At 38.2% G+C, this 7,236-nt stretch overlaps 1 long non-coding RNA gene across 1 annotated transcript; it reads right to left on the bottom strand.

Annotated features, from left to right (window-relative positions):
- Nucleotides 1-2,821: 2,821 nt before the first annotated feature.
- LOC141489854 (uncharacterized) lies at nucleotides 2,822-6,690 on the bottom strand. The gene is made up of 3 exons (XR_012469010.1): nucleotides 6,608-6,690; nucleotides 5,612-5,724; nucleotides 2,822-3,403 (listed from the first exon to the last, which is right to left on the bottom strand). It is a non-coding gene; the product is annotated as an uncharacterized LOC141489854 (long non-coding RNA).
- Between the last annotated feature and the right edge of the window lie 546 nt (nucleotides 6,691-7,236).

The raw sequence follows: 7,236 nt of genomic DNA, 5'->3' as shown, positions 1-7,236 counted from the left end.
AACTGTGTCCTTCTGGCTGCTTGTAATATTTTCTCTTTGACTTGGGAGTTCTGGAACTTGGCTATAATATTCCTAGGGGTTGGTTTTTTGGGATCTCTTTCTCGGGGGATCAGTGGATTCTCTCCATTTCTATTTTGCCCTCTGCTTCTAGAATATCAGGGCAATTTTCCTGTAGTAATTCTTTGAAAATGATGTCAAGGCTCTTTTTCTGATCATGACTTTCAGGTATTCCAATAATTTTTAAATTATCTTTCCTAAGTCTGTTTTCCATATCAGTTGTTTTTTCAATGAGATATTTCACATTTTCTTCTAATTTTTCATTTTTTTTTTTTGGTTTTGAAGTATTGATTCCTGATCTCTGGTAAATTCATCAATCTCCCTGAATTGTATTCTTTGTCTGAAGGATTTGTTCTCCTCAGAGAGTTTTCTTATCTCTTTTTCCATCTGGCCAATTTTACTTTTTAAAGCATTCTTCTCCTCAATAACTTTTTGAACTGTTTTATCCATTTGACCTAAGCTGTTTTTTAGCATGGTATTTTCTTCAGCATTTTTTTGGATTTCCTTGACTAAGCTGCTGACTTCATTTTCATGTTTTTCCTGCATCTCTCTCCTTTCTTTTCCCAGTTTTTCTTCCAACTCCCTCATTTGATTTTCAAAGTCTTTTTTGAGCTCTGTCATAGCCTGAGCCCAATTTCTGTTTTTCTTGGAGTCTTTTGATGGAGGAGCTTGTGCTTCCTCATCTTCAGACTGAGTGTTTTGATCCTTCTTGGGCTCATTTGCAAAATATTTCTCAATGGTCTTCCTCTTGTTTCTCTGCTTGCTTATTTTCCCAGCCTGGGCCTGGTTTTGGGGGGCTTCCTGAGCTTTTGGGACACTCCCACAAGGGTCTCAGTGTATGAGGCTCTGTCCTCCCTCCTGGTCTGTAAATGACCATATGCGCCCTCCTCTGCCATTGGGGATGAGGTGGGGGGGGTCCTGCTGTTCTATGGGGGGGTCTAGACTGTCACATTCTGAATGTGGTCGGAACTCTAGAGTCCTGTTCCAGGGACAGAGGACAGAGCTCAGCAGTCTCTCTCTCTTCACTCCCCTCCCTAGGTTCAATGGGCTCATGCCCTGGGGGCTCCTGCTTACTGGCTCCACCTGCTTCTATTTCCTGGGTCTGGGCTGTGGAAAGACCATGCTGCTGGCTGTGTGCCCTGAGGGCTGGGCTCCATGTGCTCACTCTGGCAGAGATCCCCCTGCTGTTCCCCCACTTTGTGCCCCGGTGCTCCCTGGTGTGCAGCTCAGGAGACTCCCCCGCTGCTGTGAGCTGGGGCTCCCAGCGCCCTGGGGCTGCCTCTGGGAGGCTGAAGTTCTTTCGCTCTGGGGTCTGCCCCTCTGGTAGGCCGCCTCTCTGACCCCGGGGAGCAGAGCTTTTCTGCTCTTTTCCAGGTTACCTTGAGTAGGAGAACTGCCTCACTGGGTCCCTCTGTGGGTTCTGTCTCTCGAAAGTTTAGTTAGAGTCCTTAGTTTATAAGTTTTTTCAGAGAGCGCCTAAGACTTGATCCTTTCTTGTCACCATCTTGGCTCCGCCCCTGGCCTTCTTCCTTCTAAGCTATCTGCTGAGCCCTAACAAATAACTGGTGGTACCTGACTGCTTTGTCCAGGCCAAAGGGAGTACTTTTTGCAAAACATGCAGCCATCATGGCTCAGGCCAGTGTGGTAAGCTTTTCCAGAGATGGCCTAGCATGATTGTGAGGTGCTACAGGATATGCAATCAAGTTACTTAGACTACTGCTGTGGGATTTGACATCTGGATTGCTTCAGCTCTGTTCTGGGATAATTTCTATGAGTGTGCAGCCAGTGGGTGCTTGTGGGCCCCAAATCTCTTGTGTCCTGAGCAGAAGTCCAATTGTTCCAAGGAAGTGGTGCAGATAATTTGCCAGGTGACAGACTCCAAGGAGGTTCAAGAGTTCTTGAAGGAGCTCAGAATTCAATCACAGGTAAAAACTCAGGAAGAAAATAAAGTGATTCCTGTGATTTTATGGTTGGGATTAGGGTTGGTGAAAAGGAAATATGTGGAGAGATGGGAGAGGAGGTAACTCGATTGGACTGATGAATCCAGTGGTTATCAGAGATCTAAATTGTAACATAGAAAGCTGGGATTTTCAGAGACTAATTAATGCCTTCTTCTTTCTGCCCGCTTTACTTTGTGACTTGTTTCTAGGAAGACTGATTTTACTGGAATGTGTAGATATTGTTCCTCCACCTCACCTTCTAGTAGAAAGTAAGTTTCTAGAAGTCAGGGATGATTTCATTTTTATCTTTGTATTCCTAGCACCTAGCATAATGCTTCATACATTTTAAGAGCTTAAAAATGTGTGCTTATTGATAGATTGATGAAACCTTACAATGCCTTTCCTTCCCTTCTCTAGCCTGTTGAATAGCTATCTATGCTTTTCAACTCAACTTAAAAGCTGCCTCTTCAAGAAAGCCTGATCTGGAATAGACTGGATCTTAGAGCCTCATTCTTTGTTTTGTTTTTTTTTTTTTCTATCTAATGTACTTGTAAACTTGTGTATTAAAAAGCTCTGTAAATGAGAGCTCACCCTCAGGTTTCAGTGGAAGCCTGATTATACATGAGTGTGTTTGTGTCTCACTCTGGACAGGGGACTGTGGTTTGGTTAAATTTTGTATTTTCCAGCAAATTTAGCACACATTAGGTGTTTAATAATAATCAAACATTTATTAAGCAATTGCTCTGTTCCAAAATTTGTGCTAGACAATGATGATACAAAAATAAAAATAAAACAGAGACTACTCTAAAGGAACATTTGCTGAATAAATGAAAGAAGTCCAATTTCCCCTGCGATAAAGATAGGCATGACAAGTTAGAACTTATCCTTAGAATTCCATCCTTAGAATCTTTTTTCCACCATTTGAAATCACATTAAATCAAATGAAAGATTAGCATGAACAAATACATTGTTCTATTCTACCTTTGCCTGAGGTGTACTGAGTTACATAGAAATGCTTAGATTTGGAATTTCCATTAAAGATGTATGGTTTTAGGTCCTTTCCTTGGGATCTAATCCTGGGAACAGCAGCTCTTACATTGCTGATCCCTAGCCAGGATTTAACCCTTTTTATTTTTCAGTGTGTGGATTCCCCAGTCTCATGAAGCATGAAAGAATAATATCTATTTTGAGAGGTGGGAAGGAATAATTTTTCTCTTTTACTCTGTTATCATTGTCATCATCATCGTCATCATCTTTGTTTTATTTGCTAAATTGTAACCTGACTGTCTTGGTTTCTTTCCCAAAGATTTTATGATAGCTTTCTTCTTGCTTTTTGATCATAGCTGTCAAGTTCATCTCTTGCATATATCCAAGAATGTTTTCTTCAACTTCAAGTTCCTGAAAATCTATGAGAAAGAGGAAAATGATTTATTAAAGACTCTTTTGCAGAAAAATACTGCTAAATTGGCAAAAAGGAACGTTGGCAACTTCTTAAAAGAACACAGCAGTTCAGATAATCTATCATCAGTGCCATAAATTGCAGTCCAATGAAAAGCTGTGTTAATAAGAGAATAATCAGAGGAATGACTCATCAAAATATTCCTTCTAAGTGAGATTAAGGGATTGAAGCCATTCTCCACAATACAGGTTTAACTACATTAAGGAAATATCATTGATGATCCTAAGAACACAGAGTTAAAGTTGGAAGAGACCTCATTTAACAAATGAGGTAACCAAGGCCCAGGAATTTGAATTTCTATTTTTTACATAAATGTCAATTTTACTAATAAACTGTGTCCATATTTTATGACAATTTCTCATTTGGTATAGCTTTTTATGTATATTTCATAGAACCATAGTATTCTTTGTCTAGAAGGGACTCCAATCTAGTCTTTTCATTTCATAGATGAAGAAACTCCGGCATAGAGGTTCAAATCTTGGTTTTGATGTGCACTAGTTCTATGATCATGGGAAAGTCACTTAATACCTCAGTTTCCTTAACTGTAAATTAGGGGAATATTTATACTATTGATATCTTTGCTGAGTTAATCATAGTGAAACCATTGTTTCCAATGTTGCTTGTCTTCTGCATAGTGTCTACTAGTCTATTGGGAGAAGCCTCAACCAGCCTGTTAAGAGAGGGGGGCATGTACTTTGATTCCATCTTTTTATCCTTGGTATTACCATGGATTACATGCAATTTAATCCAATTTATCCTGAATATAACTTGTTTATACTTAGTTGTGGGCAGCTAGGTTGTCTTGTGGATAGAGCACTGGAGTCAGGAAGACATGTTCAAATTCAGCCTCAGATACTTACTATTTGCATGATTTTGGATAAGTCGCTTATTCTGCTTCATTTTCCTCATCTGTGAAATGAGCTGGATAAGCAAATGGCAAACCACTCCAGTTTAAAAAAACTCAAATTGGGGTCACAACGAGTCACATACAACTGAATGACAACTTAGCTGTTTTCATGTTGTCTCCTCCCTTTTTTGCTTTTTTCAAACAGAAATTGTTGGATTTGGGAGTGTGACTTGTTTGTATTTATTATTTGCCTCTCTGTATCCTTAGCACTTAGTATATTTCCTAGCACATAGCAGAAGATTTTTAATTAGTTAATTAACTGATTGACTGAAAGCTTTAAAATTCAGGATTTAGAAAAGGTACTAAAGATAACAAAAGTGAAATTGAACCCAGGAAACTAGTTTGTAATAGAAATTTCTTTTTAAAAAATTTTTATTTATTTAAGGCAATGGGGTTAAGTGACTTGCCCAAAGGTCACACACCTAGGTAATTATTAAGTGTCTGAGGCCTGATTTAAATTCAGGTCCTCCTGACTCTAGGACTCTATCCACTGTGCCACCTAGCTGCCCTCTGATATAGAAATTTCTTGTGGAATTTAAATACTCAGAATTTACATCTGTCACATGTAAAGACTGGAGAGACTGAACAATAATAAGTAATAAGGAAAATGATAGTAAAACCTAGTATTTATGTAGTGCTTTAAGGAGTGCAAAATAACTTAATTATTACTTTTTTATTTTCACAACTCTGAAATGTAGGTAATATTATTCTCCCCATTTTATAGATTGGTAAAATGAGGAAGATTGAAGCTAAATGACTTGTCCAGGGTCACTAAAAAGTGTCTGAAACTAGATTTGGTCTCAGGTCTTAGTGACTTCAGAGTCACCATTCTATCCACTGTGCACAGGCTACCTTTGCCTGATGTCCTCTGTTAATTCCAAATTGGTAGATAAAAGAATGGAATATATTGAGGGTGGAAGGGATATAGAATTTCCAGTTCTTATAAAACATTGCTGTTGCTTATGGAAAGTGATTTTATTTAGTTTTATTTTCTAATCTTCATTTCAACCAAGAAAAACAGTGTGGACCTGGACAAGAAATTTAACTTACCCCTCCTCTCCCCCAAGAAAATAGAAATACTCTTCTTATACCCTCTTCTTTGACAGCAGTATAAGTTACCTCCTTTTGGGACCCCAAACCCTGCAACTGTAGAAATTTTGTTGTTTTCCAAAGGGAAGATGATTTAATATAAATATTTCAGTCATTTTCTACATTCCCCTCCATACTTTTTACTCAAGCTTTACTCACCAATTCCAAATCACTCCATATTGCTTTGGCATGAAGATACATCAAAGACAAAACACTTGACTCCCTCTGAATCTCAGTTTCCACCAGAGGATTTTAATCTATATCTGTAAAATCTAAAGAATATACAATGTATTAAAGGAAGGGAATTTGTATTGGAGTTAAGAAAAGTAGTATTTAATAACTAAGTTCTGTGTGTGCAAAACCATCTTAATTTTAGTCTTTTGCAAAACATGACTGATAACTATGTACAATGAAATGCCTCAGACCCCTATTTTATTTTATTTTATTTTTGAAAGAAATTTTATTGATATTCAACTTGTTATTTAAATACAAATGCTGAAATACTTCTTCAATAGGATTCTCCTTGCTAAATTGAAAATTTCAGTTTAAGACTTCAAATTATTAAAAAAAAATAGACTGCAATTTCATTTTCCCAAATAGAGTACCCTTTCTTTGACTTGGCATAATAATATTGCACATCAATTATTACTATATTGTACTGGGACTAGAGGAGGTATATCAGCACAATGACTGAAGTTTGTAGGATTACATATTTTTAAATTAAATGATAATGTGCCTTTTCTTTCAATTCTTCTGCTTAGTTTTTATATTATTTATGTTACACTTGGTTGTCACTTCTTGCTGCTATCAATGTTCCTACTAAAAGGAGTCTCTTTATTAGCAGGGTGATTAAAACTGTGTCCCAAGTAAGTAAATAGATTTTGAGTGAGAGTTTGAGTTTTCCAATGAGTAAAAGTCAAGAGTTTTATGGACTGCATGACACCTATTTGGGCTGCTCAAACTCTCTTTTCCTTCCTCATCCTTCCCTCCTTCTTCCATCCCTCCCTTCCCCCCTTCCTCCCTTCCTTCCTCCTTTCCTTATTCCTTCCTTCCTTCCTTCCTTCCTTCCTTCCTTCCTTCCTTCCTTCCTTCCTTCCTTCCTTCCTTCCTTCCTTCCTTCCTTCCTTCCTTCCCTCCCCCTCCCCTTTCCCTTACTGCCAGGTTGTCCACCAGTGGCCTCCAACTAAGTGAGTTATTACTGTATCCACTTCAGCAAACCGGTGTTACTATGGGCATTGGCCAAGATGTAGAAATAGCCTCCTTACATAGAAGTGGACATCATAATGGTATTCATGAAACTAAGATTCTATGTACCCATAAAGTCTGTCAGGTGATGTAATAGCAATAGGAGCTTTTTCTAGCTTCTCTGCTGGTTTCCCTTCCTTAAGAGCACTAATAGGTGTAAGTTCACAAGCTATTCCAACTAGTGTTAGAATGATAGAAATAGATGTAGAGTTGGGAGCCAAGGCAAGAGCAATACTATTATTCCAAGTCAAAGAAAGGATACTCTGTTTGGGAAAATGAAATTGTAGTCTCTTTTTTTAGTAAGTTGAGGTACAGATGCTGCTGTAGATGAGCTAATACTGTAGTGGAATCAGGAAAAGATTGTTGAGTTGTAGCTGGTAATGATGTTGAAGTAGTTGCAACTCTAGCTTTTGTCATCATTATCACTACAAAGTTCTTTGAATCAATTTTGTATTCTTTGAGGATTTTGTCTGCATAAGCTGCTACTGGAAAGGCATCCTTTCCCTTTTCAGATTCATTTCCTTTCAGTGCCTTAACCA

Source organism: Macrotis lagotis, chromosome 5, assembly GCF_037893015.1.
Source record: "Macrotis lagotis isolate mMagLag1 chromosome 5, bilby.v1.9.chrom.fasta, whole genome shotgun sequence".
Lineage (NCBI taxonomy): Eukaryota > Metazoa > Chordata > Mammalia > Peramelemorphia > Peramelidae > Macrotis > Macrotis lagotis.
Note: the sequence above shows the minus strand (reverse complement) of the source record. Positions and strands in the feature narration are given on the sequence as shown.